At 40.3% G+C, this 19,701-nt stretch overlaps 1 protein-coding gene across 4 annotated transcripts in view; it reads left to right on the plus strand.

Annotated features, from left to right (window-relative positions):
* Nucleotides 1–16,153: 16,153 nt before the first annotated feature.
* Nucleotides 16,154–19,701, plus strand: part of gabrg2 (gamma-aminobutyric acid type A receptor subunit gamma2) — a 35,237-nt gene continuing 31,689 nt past the window's right edge. For all 4 annotated transcript variants that reach the window (XM_047161719.2, XM_017493536.3, XM_047161718.2 and 1 more), the window contains exon 1: nt 16,154–16,300. The gene's annotated coding sequence lies outside the window, so the exon portion shown is untranslated. The remainder of the gene's footprint in view (nt 16,301–19,701) is intronic.

Raw genomic sequence — 19,701 nt, forward strand, 5'->3', positions numbered from 1 at the left:
TGTGTTGTGATGAGCAGCTAATGTACACGCCTGTGTTTTTCTCAGGAGGCACGCAGAGCTAGCGAGAGAGTAAATGGTCTGCACTTATATAGTGCTTTTATCCAAAGCGCTTTACACACACACACACACACACACACCAATGGTAGCAGAGCTGCCATGCAAGGCACTAACTTGCAATCGCAAGCAACTTGGGGTTCAGTGTCTTGCCCAAGGACACTTTTGGTATGTGGAGTCATGTGGGCCGGGAATCGAACTGTCAACCCTACGATTAGTGGACAACCCGCTCTACCACCTGAGCCACAGCTGCCCTAGAATTGAACATTCAGAGAATTGTTCAGCTCTTGCACTGGTTAAAGTTTGTGTTTTTTTTCTTGTACAAGTATAAATAAACCTTAACTAGTTAATAGAGGGTGCGTCTCAATCAGCTCCCTAGTTCAGTAGTCAGGTTATTAGCTGATTAGGGAGGCGGCCATTTTAAGTTCCGTCTCAATCACTAAATCCCTCCAGTGCATTGGAAGATGATGATGATGATGGTGATGATGATGATGATGATGATGATGATGATGAAGATGATGATGGTGATGAAGAAGAAGATGATGATGATGATGGTTATGATGATGCTGATGATGATGTTGAAGAAGAGGAAGATGATAATGACAATGGTGATGATAACGACGATGGTGATGATGATGATGGTGATGATGATGCTGATGATGATGTTGAAGAAGAGGAAGATGATGATAATGTTGATGATGATGTTGATGTTATTATTATTATTATTATTATTATTATTATTATTATTAGTTTATTATTATTTTAGCTTGTGTTTATTCTGTGAGAATTTAAATCGCAATTAATCCAGTGTGACAAATAAATTACAAATTAAAAAGTCTCTTGATTCACACACACACACACACACACACACACACACACACACACACACACACACACACACACACACACAGAGAGAGAGAGAGAGAAAGAGAGAAAGAGAGAGAGATCAGTGTGCGCGCACGTACGCACAAGGATTGACGGGTGCGCGCACGTGTCCTATCTGTTTTTTCCTTACTTGCGCTCCGGGAGCGCGCGCATCCGTCCCGTCCACCCCCCTCCTTCCGCTTTCACTACAATTAAGTCTGCATTCACACACACACACACACACACACACACACTGATCCTGCACACTGGAGTGTTCCGGGAGCGTCGCGGCTGCGTTTCCTCGCATCATTTCCGCCATTTTCGCTGTCGGATCGCGGCGATGTTTCACGCAGAAGAGCGGCAGTGAGGTGAACACAGACTGAGGGAGGAAGAGGAGGAAGAGGAAGGGCAGGAAACGCGTCCGTGTGCAGTGTGTGTGTGTGTGTGTGTGTGTGCAGTGTGTAGATAGTCATGGTGATGGTGATGGTGATGTGTTGCTGAAGAAGAATATGATGAAGAGGATGAGGATGATGATGATGATGATGGTTTCTCCGCGTCTGCGTGCCATGGCTCTCCCTGAGCTCTTCCTCAGGCTGTTCTTCTGCACTCAGCTCATCTCCAGGTAAGCGGTGAGAATAATGTTTTTGTTTTTATTTTAAATAAAGCATGTATTCGAGCTGAATTACAGCCGTGGTGTAAAACGTTTAGTCTGGTTGATGACACACGGGAGGATGTGACGTTAAACACATTCCATAACACACCACAGCACTGAAGAGCAGGATCATGAGAATTCCCTGCTGGGGTTGTTACCTCGTGCACTTTTACAGCTTCACCTCGGCAATATGGCGCCGGTGGCAACGTGTAGTGATGATGATGTGGTGATGAGGTGATGATGCTTTGATGCTCCCTGATGTGGTATGGTGATGCCATTATAACATGTGGTCATGATGCTGCTATGTTGATGTGGTGATAATGTTGTTATGATGTCTATGAGGATGTAGTTGTGGAGTGATGCTGTGGTAATGGAGTGATGCTCTGATGGTGATGTGGTGATGGAGTGATGCTGTGATGGTGATGTGGTAATGGAGTGATGCTGTGATGGTGATGTGGTGATGGAGTGATGCTGTGATGGTGATGTGGTGATGCTGTGATGGTGATGTGGTAATGGAGTGATGCTCTGATGGTGATGTGGTAATGGAGTGATGCTGTGATGGTGATGTGGTAATGGAGTGATGCTGTGATGGTGATGTGGTGATGGAGTGATGCTGTGATGGTGATGTGGTGATGGAGTGATGCTGTGATGGTGATGGAGTGATGCTGTGATGGTGATGTGGTGATGGAGTGATGCTGTGATGGTGATGTGGTGATGGAGTGATGCTGTGATGGTGATGTGGTGATGGAGTGATGCTGTGATGGTGATGTGGTGATGGAGTGATGCTGTGATGGTGATGTGGTGATGGAGTGATGCTGTGATGGAGTGATGCTGTGATGGTGATGTGGTAATGGAGTGATGCTGTGATGGTGATGTGGTGATGGAGTGATGCTCTGATGGTGATGTGGTAATGGAGTGATGCTGTGATGGTGATGTGGTGATGGAGTGATGCTGTGATGGTGATGGAGTGATGGAGTGATGCTGATGTGGTGATGGAGTGATGCTGTGATGGTGATGTGGTGATGGAGTGATGCTGTGATGGTGATGTGGTGATGGAGTGATGCTGTGATGGTGATGCTGTGATGGTGATGTGGTGATGGAGTGATGCTGTCATGGTTATGTGGTGATGGAGTGATGCTGTGATGGAGTGATGCTGTGATGGTGATGTGGTGATGGAGTGATGCTGTGATGGTGATGCTGTGATGGAGTGATGCTGTGATGGTGATGCTGTGATGGAGTGATGCTGTGATGGAGTGATGCTGTGATGGTGATGTGGTGATGGAGTGATGCTGTCATGGTTATGTGGTGATGGAGTGATGCTGTGATGGAGTGATGCTGTGATGGTGATGTGGTGATGGAGTGATGCTGTCATGGTTATGTGGTGATGGAGTGATGCTGTGATGGAGTGATGCTGTGATGGTGATGTGGTGATGGAGTGATGCTGTGATGGAGTGATGCTGTGATGGTGATGTGGTGATGGAGTGATGCTGTCATGGTGATGTGGTGATGGAGTGATGCTGTGATGGAGTGATGCTGTGATGGTGATGTGGTGATGGAGTGATGCTGTGATGGTGATGCTGTGATGGAGTGATGCTGTGATGGTGATGTGGTGATGGAGTGATGCTGTGATGGAGTGATGCTGTGATGGTGATGTGGTGATGTGGTGATGCTGTGATGGAATGATGCTGTGATGGTGATGTGGTGATGGAGTGATGCTGTGATGGTGATGTGGTGATGGAGTGATGCTGTGATGGTGATGTGATGATGGAGTGATGCTGTCATGGTTATGTGGTGATGGAGTGATGCTGTGATGGAGTGATGCTGTGATGGTGATGTGGTGATGGAGTGATGCTGTGATGGAGTGATGCTGTGATGGTGATGTGGTGATGTGGTGATGCTGTGATGGAGTGATGCTGTGATGGTGATGTGGTGATGCTGTGGTTATTGAGTGATGCTGTGATGGTGATGTGGTGATGGAGTGATGCTGTGATGGAGTGATGCTGTGATGGTGATGTGGTGATGGAATGATGCTGTGATGGTGATGTGGTGATGGAGTGATGTTGTGATGGTTATGTGGTGATGGAGTGATGCTGTGATGGAGTGATGCTGTGATGGTGATGTGGTGATGGAGTGATGCTGTGATGGTGATGTGGTGATGCTGTGGTTATTGAGTGATGCTGTGATGGTGATGTGGTGATGGAGTGATGCTGTGATGATGATGTGATGTAGTAATGTGATGCTGTGATGATGCTTTGTTCCAGTTCAGAGTGTGATGTGATGATGTTGTTATGAAGCTTTGATGTTGTGGTCCAGTTCAGCTCGGCTGCAGACACACATGCACGAGTAAACTCTGATGCTCTGATTTTACAAATAGAGAAATTAAAGCCTCCGTGTTGCATAAGGAAACAGGAAGCAGACCTCTGTGTATGTGTGTATGTGTGTATGTGTGTGTGTGTGTGTGTGTGTATGTGTGTGTGTGTGTGTGTGTGTGTGTGTGTGTGTGTGTCTGTGAGAGAGAGAGAGAGAGAGTGAGAGAGAGAGAGAGAGAGAGAGAGAGTCCTACTTTTATTTGCTAATATTTTTAACTGAATTACAGATGGACTAGCAGCAGAAACAGGGCCTCAGACAGCATCTCTCCATCTCCATCTCTTCATACATTTTCATTAAATGCTCATCTTACATCCTTCTGTCTGCTGCTCCATGTAGAACAAGTGGAAGGATGTTAGCTGTCTATTCTTCCCCATACAGTATTGGTGCTTTAGTACTGCAATCTGATTCCTAAATAGCTTTGTATGCATATTGTATACATTTGTATGCATATTTAACTTAGTACCTTTTCATATGAATATATACATAATTTACATATATGCATGGCTAATTTCACGAAGTCCTTGTTTAAATGAATCAGGAGAGAATTTAGCATGAATCGTTTTGATAAATCGACCATTTTGTAAACTGTATAAATTTAAACATGGCAGAAAACAGGAGGCGCACACTGATGACATCAGAGCTCATTGATTTTCATTGCTGGTTGTGATTTATAGGAAAATAAACAACAGAAATATACAGTTTAAAAAGAAATAAACCAAATGTACAGGATTACACACTGAACACAGAGAAATGAAATAGATGTTCTAATTATCAGTTGATTTTTTGTTTTTTGTTGCGGCCAAAAACGCTTGTTTTTTTTACTGCGGCTCTTTACAAAATTTGTGATGCTATTTGCGGAGGTTTTTTTGTGCTTATCTGCGGAAAACTGCTCGAATCAGTGAAACCGCAATTGCACGAAATTGTCTTGTGCACTCTTTCACAGTAATGTTTGCTGCCAATTGAGAGCTTTTAGCTGTACTCATGTTCAACGCACTTGAATGGAAGAGGGTTTTGGCTGAATGCGTGTTGTGATGATGTCACATGACGCGTCTCGGCCCGAATCTGTGGAAAATCTGCTCTAATTTTTTAAAATTGCACGCTCCTGTGAAAATTGCGGAGCTTGCTTGATTTAGCGTTAATTTATGTAATCGCAAAATCCTGGAGGGACTGAATTATATATGACAGGAAGTAAACAAACCTCACAGATTGTATGTTTTATTTACTCTGTTCAGTCTGGGTTTTTTTTTTAAATAATTGAAAAAACATCAAGATTGAATGATTTTGAAAGGAGTCTGAGAGAACAGTAGGAAGTATTAGCAGTATTCACATGCAGCCTGTAAGGTTGCATTATTTTAACTGAGAAAATATAACCACGAGAACTGAAGAAAAATGATCTACAAGTTCTCAGCCGGTTCTGTTCAAACGTTCATGCTGCTCTTTTCTGGTTAACTGAATGATGGGATTAAGAAGGATTTGACCAGGATAAGGACCGCTAGAAGACGTTTTAATCTAGCACCCTAAAGGGTTCTTCAGCTGGTTTTTCTGGGATGAAATTTCAAAGTCCTGTGTAGAACACTTCAGCACTTTTAATGTTGGAATTTGAAATCATTTTAAGAATATATTTTTAACTAATTTATAAAATTAAAATGATGTAAATTATTTTATTAAAGATGTTTATTATATTTTTTAACATACTACTACTACTACTACTACTAATAATAATGTACAACATATTATAGTTACACATGCGATTTCAGATTACTGAGGATGATACCACTTATAAATCGTAAAGATGCTTTGGACCTCAGTTCATATGAACAGTTATGCTATGATGGCTTTAGGACCACAATGACCTCAAACAGTTTTACACTCAAGTTTCCACCAGTGAACAGTGGAGAAGTTCAACAAAACAGACTCCGTGTAAAAACTGTAATGAATTTCCTGGTTACACAACTGCACTATTTTAGCATGTAGTATTAGCACTTTTATAGAAGGGGTGTATTTATATATAATCACACGATCACACGGTGTCACCCAGATGAGGACGAGTTCCCTTTTGAGTCTGGTTCCTCTCAAGGTTTCTTCCTCATATCGTCTCAGGGAGTGTTTCCTCGCCACTGTCACCTCTGGCTGCTCATTAGGGATAAATTCATACATTTATAATCTATATCATGAATTTATATATCTCTGTAAAGCTGCTCTGGGACAATGTCCGCTGTTAAAAGTGCTTTAGAAATAAAACTTGTTTTAAGTCTTATTTCCTTTATATCTCGGGAAAACAACATTCAGTTCTGAGATCTCTGGATAACCATGTCGTTATTTTGAGAAGTCAAAGCTTTATTATGTCGATATCAAAGAAGAAAGTCCGTCATCTCAGAATAACATTTGTGATGTGATGATGATGATGGTGAAGATGATGATGATGATGATGATGATGATATGTGAATACATGTTATTTTAGAGTTTCCAGCTACATTTACTCGTAATGATAACTATTTGGTCACAGTGCTGTTGACTTCTGGAATCAGAAGGTGGTGATGAATTTTTGATAATGCGATTTGATAAAAGCCAGATAATGCGCTCGTTCTAATACGGTTTTGTTCTGACGGTTCTCGGTTCTCATAGCTCGGCAAAGCTGACGCTTTAATACCCACATGTAACATAAAAATCAGAATAAATTCATTGAGATTCAGCCTGTCGGCTCTGTAGGTGGATCTTACGAGCATACAGAGAGTCCAGCAGACACTCGTCCATCCACATGGCAGCCTCGAGGATGAACAGAAGAAACAGGCGTATATTTTTTCTTCCTTCCTCAGGGAAAGTGTGGCATCCACAGATTTAAATTTTTTAATTATCCACATTGGGCCTCATCAATTATCAGACTGGATATGAAGGAATTTATTCGTAAATCGTTTAGAGGGAACTTTGCACAAGAAATGGGGTGTTCATGAAAATCGTGTTTGTGCGAAATAATGACGGTGTTCTACAATTCTGCATAGATTATCAATTAGGAGATGGACTAATGTGAACTTCGATATCGATTAAGCCAATCATAAATCATATAATTGATGATGAGTTCCTGCACTTTTATATACATATTATATATGTATATATATATATATATATAATTTTTTTATTATGTATTTATAATATATACATACACTACCGGTCAAAAGTTTACATTTTTCCCCCATTTTAGAATAGTAATAAAGTCATCAAAACTCTGGAGTAACACAAATGGAGCTATGGGAATTATGTTGTGATAAAAAATCCAAAATAGATCAAAATAATTTAGTATTTTAGCATCTTCAAAGTAGACCCCTTCTTGCCGAGAATTTCCTGAAATTGTATTCTTGGCGTTTTCTCACCCGATTTCTTGAACTGAAGGTCTTTTAGGGTTTTTGATTAGAAAGTTTTTTTTTTTGGATGAGTGCATCTATTAACCCAAGTAACCCACCTACAGACCTCCAAAAAATAAATTCTAGTTTATGATAAAACTTTGGCCAACTCCTGACATAAGTACGAGCCCTTTTCTGCAAGGTTCTTCACATCATTTCCCCATTGGGGCAACCAAAGAAATCTTACGAATCCTAGATTTGACCCTTTTTCTCTCCTTGCATATAATATGATCTTTAGGACAAACACTACATGACCAAAAGTATGTGGACCCCTGACCATCACACCCACATGTTCTTCTTCCCCAAACTCTGTATGCTGTAGCTTTACAGTTTCCCTTCACTGGAACTAAGAATCCCAAACACTGTTCCCGCATGACGATGTCCCTGTGCACAAAGCGAGCTCCATGAAGACGTGGTGTGTGAAGGTTGGAAGAAGGTAGAAGAACTCGAGTGTCCTGCACAGAGCCCTGACCTCAAACCCACTGAACACCTTTGGGATGAACTGGAACTGGAGTCTCCTCACATCAACATCAGCACCTGACCTCAACCTCACTAACGCTCTTGTAGCTGAATGAACATGAATCCCCACGGCCACGCCCCAAAATCTAGTGGAAAGCCTTCCCAGAAGAGTGGAGCACATTATAACAGCGAAGGGGAAATAAATATGGAATGAGATGGTCACGGGTGCACATACTTTTGGAAATATAGTGTACTTTGATTGTTTTTTCGAGGCATTTTCTGAAGTATTTCTAACACACTATTTTTCCCCCAAGAAATGTTGCTTTAAGGTCCTTTAGGGGCTTAGCACCACATTTTTTAAAAGTTGGTTTAAACTTTAGAGGTAAGTTTATCTTAACTGGGGCACGGCAGCAAGCCTGAAACCTGCAGGTAGGAGAACTTTGGAGTCTGTGGGGAACCAGCAGGTCAGCGTGACATTTCTGCTCAGATCAAAACCTCCTGTGAGTTAGCGAGAGCGCGACATGCGGCGCAACACCCCGGCGTTTTATTTCATCTTCAGCATCGAGGCAGGGATTAAAGCTCTGCTGCTCAAAAGACTGCAGATGACTTTGATATCACGCTGCGGGGCGGCTTAAAGAGCAGAACCTCCAGAGTGCATCTTTATTCCTGTATACCTTTATACCATCACGGAGGTTATGGAGCTTCGACTTCCAGGTCAGAGTGAAAGAGTGACTGCGAGACGAGCTCGTGGATTATATTGCATTATACTGTATTACAGTCTCCTCTTAGCAGGTCTGAAAACTATCGAGCGAAAATATCATGAATTAGTGAATTTATGTAATATTTCCCATGAAAAGATGATGATTAACACAAATGTAGACAGTCAGTAAACATGCGTTGAATAATAAACATTGTGTGTGTTGTGCTGCTACAGTAAAATAATCAACAATGTGATGAAGCAGAGTTACTGTTACCACCTGGAAGTTTCCTACAACTGCACGTGTTTTATTTCTCTTATTTACCACATAAATTATTACCACAGCAGTTTACCAACAATTGCAATCATTTATTTATTGAAGGACACGTCATACTTTTTGTTCATTTATAATTAGTTACTTTCTGTTGTCACTTACGTTATAGCAGCCATGTTGTGTCATTTCATTTTTTAAGTATTTCCTCGAATCTTTCCTAGCCGAAGAATCAGCGCTTGATGTGACCTTGTGTGTAGTTCAGGGTGACATTAGTCCAATGTCTCCGATTGAGCTAATCTCGTTTAGCGGAGCTTAACAGGCCGTGTTTAGAGGTCATGTGATCAGGGAATCGCAGGCTCTCCGAGGTCATGGTGCTCAGCGGTCTGGTCTCTTCTGCCGTGAAAGTGTTGAGGACATGACGTGTTTCCTGTTTCAGTTTGAGTAAACACACACACACACACACGTACACACACACACACAGCGATCAGACTGCAGTCAGGCAGAATGGATTTGCCTAACACGAGCAAGCGTGTGAAGAAAACATCACCCAGACTCAATCACTGCTTACTTGTGAAATGTTGAAAGTTTCCGGATGATCTGATGGCAGAATTAAACGTTGGCTACTTGTAACACATTTAGCATGAGAGTTATGCTAAAGGAAATATATATTTATTTTTTTAAAACCTCAGAAATACATGTGGCTGGGACCAGGGCACAAAATAAAGTAAAATCACGGTGTGATCAAGAATTTAAATCTATACGAGGGAAAGAAAAGGCAGCTGCTAAAGCGCAGTGAGATGACTGGATGCTGTTTTTTTTTTGCTAACAGCAGGTCGAGTGTAGCGTTTAAAATTAACATGGCTAATCATTAGCATTCTGGATATGATAATGGAAATATGACTAAACAGTCAGCAAATGGTCGCTCATTATGTAATGACGGCTGTTTATCAGGGAACATGGTGCAGTGGAATTGGCATCTCAGCTGTGAGACCATGACCATGCCACAACAAGAGTTTTCTGTTTAAACTGACAGGCACACAGGCTTTTATACATTTTTATACTGAACACACAGTTAGATTTTTTCTTTTTTTGTTACCCATGCTGTTGTTGTTGTTAATGATAATGAGTCTTTATTGGTCACATATACTTTAGAGCATAGTGAAATTGTTTTTTTCCCCAGCCTGTCAGGAAGTTGGGGTCAGAGCGCAGGGTCAAGCATGATACAGCGCCAGTGGAGCAGAGAGGGTTAAGGGCCTTGCAAGGGACTTGAACCCCCAACCTTCTGATCAGTAACCCAGAGCTTTAACCGCTAAGCCGCTATTGTTTTTTTTTACGGACCACAGAGGGGTTTTTTGTTCACCGACCATATAGGGTTTTTTTTTTGTTTGCTTGTTTTTGTTTGTTTGTTTGTTTTTAACTGACCACATATATATGTTTGAAGTTCCCATGTGCATTTTTGTTTTTGCCTCTTTTTAAAATGATCACGTAAATGTTTTGTTGGTTTATTTGGTTTGTATTAACTTATTTTAAACTTATTTAAAGGATATTTTTGCTCTGTCAGGACGAGTACACATTTATTAACAAGATACTTTGATATTTTATTAAAGCGACGAAATAATTAAATATAAAGGTTCCACAAAAGGTTCTTTTAAGAAATGCTGTCCTGTAGCATCAACGAAAACTGATTAAAAGAAAATCCGTCAAAATGCCACTACTTTACAGAAAGTACTTGTTTATGAGGGCTGATTTGTCGGAGAGTTGAACCCGTCATGGGTTCTTTTGGGTTTATGAAATTAAACATAGAGATAAAACGTGTTTTGAAGTTGTATTGTTGTGCGAAATGCTGTGCAGAGCCACCTGCTGTGGAGTCAAAAGGACAAATAACACGCCCACTTCACAAAATAATGCACAAAGTGACGCTAGGAATGAAACCTGAGCAAAATAAAGCAGAAATGTTGCAAGTGTGTGGGAGGTGAAGCATCCTGGCATGTCGGAGAGACAGAGCCGGGGAATAATATCGCAAAGAAACGTACAATAAACACCTCCATCACTGACAAAAACAAAACCCGAGCAGGAAAGCTTCGGTTAAACATGCTAAACATGCTAATATAACTAGCGCTGATTAAATGATAACACCGGGTTTAAGCGTGAGCTCGGGTGTAAAACGATTCATGATTAGATTCATGAATAGTGAAGAGGAGAGGTGGAACAGCATCTTTATGCTCAATCAGACTAGAAAACACAATCATTAAGGTTTATAAGTTACTTAGGACATGTGCTATAGGGCGTGTGCTGTACTGTATATGCAGCAGTGGAGGCTTGTCCATATGGGGCAGGTGGGGCTGAGTTCCACCATTTCTCTCAACAAATATTAATCTTCATAAAGTCCACATTCATAACTTCATTTTAAATTCCATTGTATGGAATACTCATTACTTTTTTTGAGCCACCAACTAATTCAATCAAATATGGTGTTACTTGGTAGATGGACAGACTTTCAGTTGATTTGCTTGCATAGTTATTATTGCACCTAGTAGTCAAAAATGTGTACTGCAACAAACAATAGTAGGTATCCATCCATATGGGCAGTTTTTTTTTCTCACTTTGTGAAGATTCAAGGACCGTTAATGACAGGGTTTGCCAGATTGTACTAGTTTGAAATAATCCACCAACATCTTGTTTTATAGCAAATAATCTGAATTAAACATAATACATTTCTGCAAAGTGTAAGTGCAGGCAATGTGGGTGTAATCCACAAGACTATTTCTATTGTAAGATATATTTCAAAGATTAGGAGAGGGAAAGGGGGATTATGGCATGCATGATGTCTGCACATCAGAAATGTGTGTAAAATACTTGAGAATATAGAGATCTGTGAATATGGGTCCCTGGTGATATGTAGCCCTTGGAAAATATGGACCTGGAAATGTAGGGCTGGGGGTCTGAGCTCAGGGACCCTGAGCTCAGAAAGCTGTGAAGCACATTACACGAAATTTAGGAACTTAGGAACACAACATCCTAGAAACATGTTTCTGGAAATATAGTTCCCTGGGATTACAGGGCACATGGAGAACAAAATCCTGGGCACATCACAATACAAGTCAAATCATTTTCTTTTTATAGAACACTTTTAACAGTGGACATTTTCACAGAAATCAGGAAACGGATTCAGAATTATCCCTAACGAACAACTGCCTGAGACGACATGAGGAAGAAACCTTGAGAGGAACCAGACTCAAAAGGGAACCCGTCATCATCTTTTTATAACAAGTTTTTATAACTTTAAATCTGTACTATCCAAGTGAAGTTCTCCACTGAATAATGAATGGATCTTGGGTATAGATTTCAGTAAATAGAATCTTTAGGGAATTCGTATGGTACTGACCACAGCAATCTCACGGCAATCTTTAGTCTATCCTGAAGACCCTGAAAACACAGGATCCTGGGAACATAGAGGACCCAAACAATGTTGGCCCCTTGAGACCCCTTGACCCTGGGGACATGGAGATCTATGAACATAGGACTCCTGGAACATGGGGACACAATAACCTGGGAATATAGAACCCTAGGAACAAAGCACTCTGGGAAAATGGAGCCTTGGAAACACAGATCTGACAACACAACACCATATAAATATAATATATGGAAATATAGGTTCATGAGAACACAGGACCCTTGGAGAAGAAGATCCTGGGAACATTGGGCCCTAGTGATGTATGGCCCTGGGAACAAGGAACCTACGTGTCCATGTGTGTATAAGGGTCTTGGACCCTGGAAATATAGGGACCTGGAAACACAAGAACTTATAAATATAGGATCCTGGAAATATAGAAACCTGTAAACACAAGAACTTATAAATTTAGGACCCTGGAAATATAAGCACTTATAAATATAGAACCCTGGAAATATAGGGACATGGAAACACAAAAACTTATAAATATAGGACCCTGGAAAAATATGAATTTATAAATAAAGGACCCTGGAAATATAGGAACCTGGAAACATAAGAACTTATAAATATAGGAACCTGGAAACACAAGAACTTATAAATATAGAACCGTGGAAATATAGGGACCTGGAAACACAAGCACTTATAAATATAGGACCCTGGAAACACAAGAACTTATAAATATAGGACCCTGGAAACACAAGAACTTATAAATATAGCACCCTGGAAATATAGGACAGTGGAAATATAAGAACTTACAACTATAGGAACCTGGAAACACAAGGACTTATAAATATAGGGACCCTGGAAAAATAACAACTTATAAATACAGGAACCTGGAAACACAAGAACATATAAATATGGAACCGTGGAAATATAGGAACCTGGAAACACAAGAACTTATAAATGTAGGACCCTGGAAATATAGGACCCTGGAAATATAAGAACTTATAAATAAAGGACCCTGGAAACACATGAACTTATAAATATAGGACCCTGGAAAAATATGAATTTATAAATATAGGACCCTGGAAACATGAGAACTTATAAATATAGGACCCTGGAAGTATAACAACTTATAAATATAGGACCCTGAAAACGCAAGAACGTATAAATATTGGATCCTGGAAATATTGGACCCTGGGAATGAAGGTGTTAAACACTAGATGTCTCAGGATGCAGTGTAATTTATTTGAAATTTACTACAAGATTTTTCAAACATAGGGGCTCATTAAAAAACATGCTAACCCAGAGTATAGTAATCGCATAAGCAGTGTTGCACTGTGTTAGCATAACCGTTATGCTGAACCAGCAGTAATATTGTGGTACATTGACACCAGGTGTACTTCACTCTAGCATGCTAGCATATGTATCAGTGAATAAAAGCTTAGCTTTAGCATGCTCTGATGTGTGAAATGTGAAGTTACTCACCTCAGTGCTCAGTCAGAATTAGCTGTATTCTCATCATGTAGGGCTGCTTTAATGGGATTTGAAATGTTGTGTTAAAGAGGTGACACTCTGGCCTGCCGCTGCTGCAGATCAGTTACACAGAACATGTTGATGTATTCAGCTGAAAAGTGCTCACTAAAGCTTTGAACTTTCTCATTAACCACCAGGACCTTGTGCATCAGGAGAGTGACGGAGGAGGGAATTTCAAACTGTAAAATATAATCATGTGCAAAGACGGGATGAGGAGACGCTGGAATATTAAAACTGAAATGAAAGCAGTAATTATTGCCTTCTTTATCACGCGGTTGCATCAGAGCAGTCCTGATTCTGGATCGTGATTCATTCTGACAGTAGTAAAGCTGCAAGTTGATTATTTTCCTATAACAGCATGTCCACAAGTATTTTATTCCTCTTATACTACAGCAGATTACCAATGATTACAATTTTATTTACTAATGAATCATACATCATACTTTTATCCATTTGTAGTGACATTTAATGTTAATGGAACAAGTTCCTGTTTATCACTAATGTTATAGCAGCTACAAACAGTCCTTCCCTCACCATCCCTCTCTTTATTCCCTCTCTTTATTCCCTCTCTCTTTATTCTCTCTCTCTTTATTCTCTCTCTATTATCTCTCTTTATTCTCTCTCTTTATTCTCTTTCTGTATTCCCTCTCTCTATTCTCTCTCTTTATTCCCTCACTCTATTCTCTCTCTTTATTTCCTCTCTCTATTCTCTCTCTCTTTATTCCCTCTCTTTATTCCCTCTCTTTATTCTCTCTCTTTATTCTCTCTCTTGAAGATTACATGAAAGAAAAAGATTACCATGAAACAGTAAAGAAGTGTAAACTCCTCTGTGCTGAAGATGTGAGAAAACTTAAAGTTTCAGCTTCACCTCTGACTGTTACACAGCTCTGACACTGGAGACTCCTTCCATACGCGTTACATAAACATCTCCTTACTTTAAGAAAACTTCACCATATCTACGGTTTTATAATCTGTTTATTATCAGTGGAGCGTCCTCCCTGTGTACACCTCCCTGTGAATGAGCCATTACTATAGAAACGATAACGTATTAGAACATTAATATAAAACTGCACTACTGTCAGAGCTGCTGTTCTAGAGAGTTAATCAACACCTTCTGACCGATCACGATCCAGAACTCAGCAGCGCTCTGGTGTGAATATAGAACAAGCACTCGTACGGAATTAATGCTTTATTGTAGTACTAATTGTTATTTCGTATATTCACTCTCGTGGATCTGAAGCGTGTCTTAACCTTCCTGTAACTAACACCGTAACTGTGGCGCCTGTTTCCTGCTTTAGATGATTCATTAGGCGTGAGAACATTTTTTTTCTTTTTTTCCGTCTGCTAAAAGAACAGACCTGGAGACTGGCCATAAAGATGTAATGGACTTAAGAGAACCTTTGAGCACTCAGAGTCTCTCAGAGCAGACTCTCAGGCAGGTCACAGGATGATGATGATGTTATTTTCCCAGAATACCACGCAGGAAAAAGCTTTATGTTGTCCTCTGTGTTGTTCTCTCTCGACTCTCCGGGACTGAAAAGACGATTTATCCTTGAGAAAGCAGTGGAGTGGGCTTTTTGTCCGGCCGCTTCCATGGTTACGGCTCTGCGATGCCAAGGTCTGCTCGGTCCCTGAGAATTCATGAGCTCTGGATGAAAAAATGAGACGCGAAATAGCTTTCTGTGCTGATTTAGTGTGTGTTGAGTTCAACATTTAGGCGAAGTGACGTGGATCGATGGTCAGTTTATATAAAATACTAAAACACTAACATAAATAGACAAAGGTCTGTTCAGTAACATCTGTATCTGATATCATGATCAAATGGCATCACAATACACTTTTCTGAGTGTCTCTATTATGTTAAAATGTGCCTTATTTAATCATTTTATTCTTGTTTTTTTATGTTTTATTTTATCCAGGTTGGCTAAGGTTACAGCAACAATCATATGGCATCATATATAATAAATCATATCATATTGCAATATTTTCCACGATGTTATAATTCATTTTGCTGAGATTTTACGAACAAAATAAGTTCCAGAAATCAGTGTATATTTACCAAAATGCAAAATATTCAATGAGGAAAAATAAAACTGCGAGTGAAAGCTAACTTAGCGAGCTACATGGACTCCTGATTCCGTCCTGTTGTGTTTAGTTACCGGCGAGGCGGAGTCTCAGAGACAGAGCTCCAGTCCAGCATGCTCATTAGAATATTAGAATATTAGGCCACACCCATTAGTCTTAGATCAGTGTGATCAGTGAGTTCAGGTGGTGTTTGAGTGTTTTATGACTTTCATGCCAAAATTAGTAACATTTTCTGGAATTCATCTCTAACCGTGGACAGCCCCTCGTTCTTCAGAGTGTTGTGTTCTTGAGTGACGTCAGAAATGTCCGATTCTTTTTTTTCTTTCAGCCACACCTCACTCTCTTTTTTTTTCCCTCCTTCTCTTTTTCACCTCCAGTTCCTTCCAGACAGAAAACGATGACGACGAAGTGACGAACAAAACCTGGGTGTTGACCCCGAAGGTGTACGAGAGTGACGTCACACACATCCTCAACAGTTTACTAGACGGCTATGACAACAAGCTGAGGCCGGATATAGGAGGTGAGCGTTTATTCATCATTCTGATAGTTTCTTCTCCGCGTCTTCAGGACGCGCCGTGTTTTAGTCGAACCCAAATGAAATCTTTTAACTTGAGTATCTCTCTTTTCACTTTTTGGGGACTTCAGAATGTACAGATGTTTAGGAGAGTCTGTAGATTTCACAATTATACAGTAGAAAATGTCAAAACTGGACTGTGTGAAGGGTTTTCACTGTACCAGAGATGTTTTTTTACTTTTATATAATGAAGTAAAATGCAGTATGTTTTGCTCCAGCGTGTTCAACGCTAAACAAAACCTCCAGGTTCTGTACAAAGGTGTATATTAGTGGTGTAACATGCCACTATCTCGAATGGGTAGGGCCTTAACCACAATCCAGGCACCGACTGTTCCTCAAACTCAGCTACATCACTCCAGTCCATGCCTGATCTCATCTAGAGATGTGCGTGGGATTTGTTTCTGAAACCTCGCTTACACAGTTATTAGTTTTGTCTGTAACTGCATGCAATATTTTTAACCAGTTTAGTTCTATTTCCCAAAATTCTGCCTGGGTGAAGTTTCACATGCTCCACCCATGTCCATGTAGATTTTTCGATTTTTCTCCAAATTGTGCCCAGTGTTCAGGGGATAGACTCCGGACCCACTGTGACCCTGACCAGGAGAAAGTGCTCTCTGATGATGATGAATGAATGAATGAATGAATGAATGAATGAATGAATTAATTAATTGATTAATGGTGCTCTCTGATGATGATGAATGAATGAATGAATGAATTAATTAATTAATTGATTAATGAAGGAAGGAATATTCCCAAAAATTTAAACAAACTAGTAACCCGAGTTAATCTAGTGTGACTCTGACCAGGCAGCTACTAACGATGAAGGAACTGATGATGTAAATGTGTGACACAGCACCATCTCTTCATGTTAATCTTCATGTTAATGCATGTGTTTGTCCCTTGAGTCTCATACCAGTAAGTAAAAACCCCCCACACACCTGATACACACCTTGTGTATCAGATGTGTATCCTGTATCCTGTGTCACACATCCTGTGTGTGACCTGTATCAGGTCAACCACACACCCTGTGAACCCTCCTACAGAAAAGAAAAACCCGAAATGCGCGCCTCCTCTTCATTTCTGTGTGTGTCTGTTTCATATTCATATTCGGTTCCACCCCTGATAAATATAAATAAATATACTTCGGCTCTGTCTATCTGTCTGTCAGATATTAGCGCAGACTTGACAGCGAACCCTGCACGCTGTTATAATATACACAATCCTGACACATCGGTCTATAATTCCGTTCTATAAATTTCACAGCTTGCAGGAATGCTCTATTTTTAGTCCCCTTGCTGTATGCAAGCAAACGATTGAACTGTAACTCCCACAGTGTCACGACAACACGTTTAGGACGTGTTAGCATAGCAACAGTCCACATTTTCACCACGTCTGGCAGCCGACATCATGATGTCATGATCCTCTCCTGGGAGAACCGGCATGAAGCTGAAGGACTCGCGTTTAAATGGTGGTGTTAGAAACGTTCCACAGTTCTGTGTGCTCTGTTCAAGCAGTGGTTCACAGGTCAAGCTCCCAGTGAGTGCAGGAGGATTTTAGTATGGGAGAGCCTCAGGGTTCTATGTTTGACTCTTCTGTTCTTTATTTTTAATTCTCCTGCTGCCTGAAGCACTTGAAGTAGAACAGCGTGGACTGCAGTATAATCCGGCTCAAGTCAATTGTGTGCCTCATGCAATATTTATGCAACTGCGGTCTAGTGTGCGTGTGTGTATGTGTGTATGGTGTGTGCAGCGAGAACCACAATCCTTTAGGGAATGCTCTGCCTCCAGAAAGTTTTGTCTGACACACTTTATCATGTACAGTGTGAATGTAAATGTTTTCATCACTGAGAGCTCTAGAGGAAATGTAGTTAGTGTGTGTGTGTGTGTGTGTGTGTGTGCGTGTGTGTGTGTTCATTAGAACCCATTGTTAGAGAATGTTCCATGAACATTCTAGCAAGTTAAAGAGTAACACACTGGATATATTTTATACTCGTCCTGATTCGTTTTTTTGTTCCAGCATGTAAACACAGGGATATTACCACTGATTATTTTTCTGTAATAGCATGTCCCAAAGTATTTTTTTCCTCTTACACCATAGAAGTTTGCTTATGTCTAAATTATTTATTTATTTATTAATGAATGGTCATACTTTACATAGGTTTATAGTTACGTGTAATGCTTCTGACTTACGTTACACGTTCCAGCTATGAAGGAGGAAAGAAGAAAAAACTTAAAGTTACAGCTTTACCTCTGACTGTTACAAAGCACTAACAATGGAGACTGCTTCCATACAAGTCACATAAATAAACGCCTCGTTATTTTAAGAAAACTTCACAAACAGTTCATTTGATCTGTTTATGGCGCGCGTCCTGCCTGTGAATGAGCTGTTGCTATAGAGAAGATAATGTGTGTGTGTGTATATATAAGAACGTGCGCATTAATATTAATATAAACCTGCGATGTGCAGCTGCGCTACTGTCAGAGCCACTGTTATAGAGAATTAATCAGCACCTTCTGAACAATCACGATCCAGAACTCAATCACAGAAAATAGTCTTAAGCAGATGTGATGCGTAACCCGACTCTGAATACCAGGAACTTTCCACATGTAAATATTGAGGTAACTTTTGAACTTAAGTCATCGACTCTGAAAAAGCCTCGTTGTCAGTGTATAATGAATATAATGAATGAACAGTGGTGTTTTTTTTCATTTGTAATATACGTATATTTTGATTCTGCATCAGTAATACACTGTGCGTTATTATAATCCAGGTAAACATCATGCTGTAATAAGACAAGCTTTTTAAACAGTACTTCAGTCCACTTTCTCTGTTGTCTGCTGAATTATCTATTAATTCCACGCTGTTTTGGAAGTTAGTAGGGCTAATAGAAGGATATTTTTGGATATAACACACAATCTACACAAAAACAATGTATAGATCACTTACAACTAGGGAAAAAGACAATAGCGGACGCCATGAGCGTTGATGAATACACTGATACTGTATGAAGCAGAGGCATGTCCTTCTTTCCACTACATGTCCTATATACTGTATCCTGCATGGTTCCACTTGGCTGCTTTTGTGGATTTGTGATGTGATGTTGAAGCGAGTGGACTGCAGGAGAATGACGAAGATGTGCACTCGCTGTGACACCAATCTGCCCCGACCAGCCGCCATATCAACGTTGACATCCTCCATAATGTCACCGCTCTCCCTTATAACAAGGGATGTATTCAGTGCAGTGAAATGTTCACGGTGTGCCAGCTGAACTGTCATGTCACGTTTAAGAACGCGCTGAAATGTAATTGATGTAACGTCGAGTATGAGAAATGAAACTATCGATAGAG

The sequence above is a fragment of the Ictalurus punctatus genome, chromosome 18 (genome assembly GCF_001660625.3).
Source record: "Ictalurus punctatus breed USDA103 chromosome 18, Coco_2.0, whole genome shotgun sequence".
Classification (NCBI taxonomy): Eukaryota; Metazoa; Chordata; class Actinopteri; order Siluriformes; family Ictaluridae; genus Ictalurus; species Ictalurus punctatus.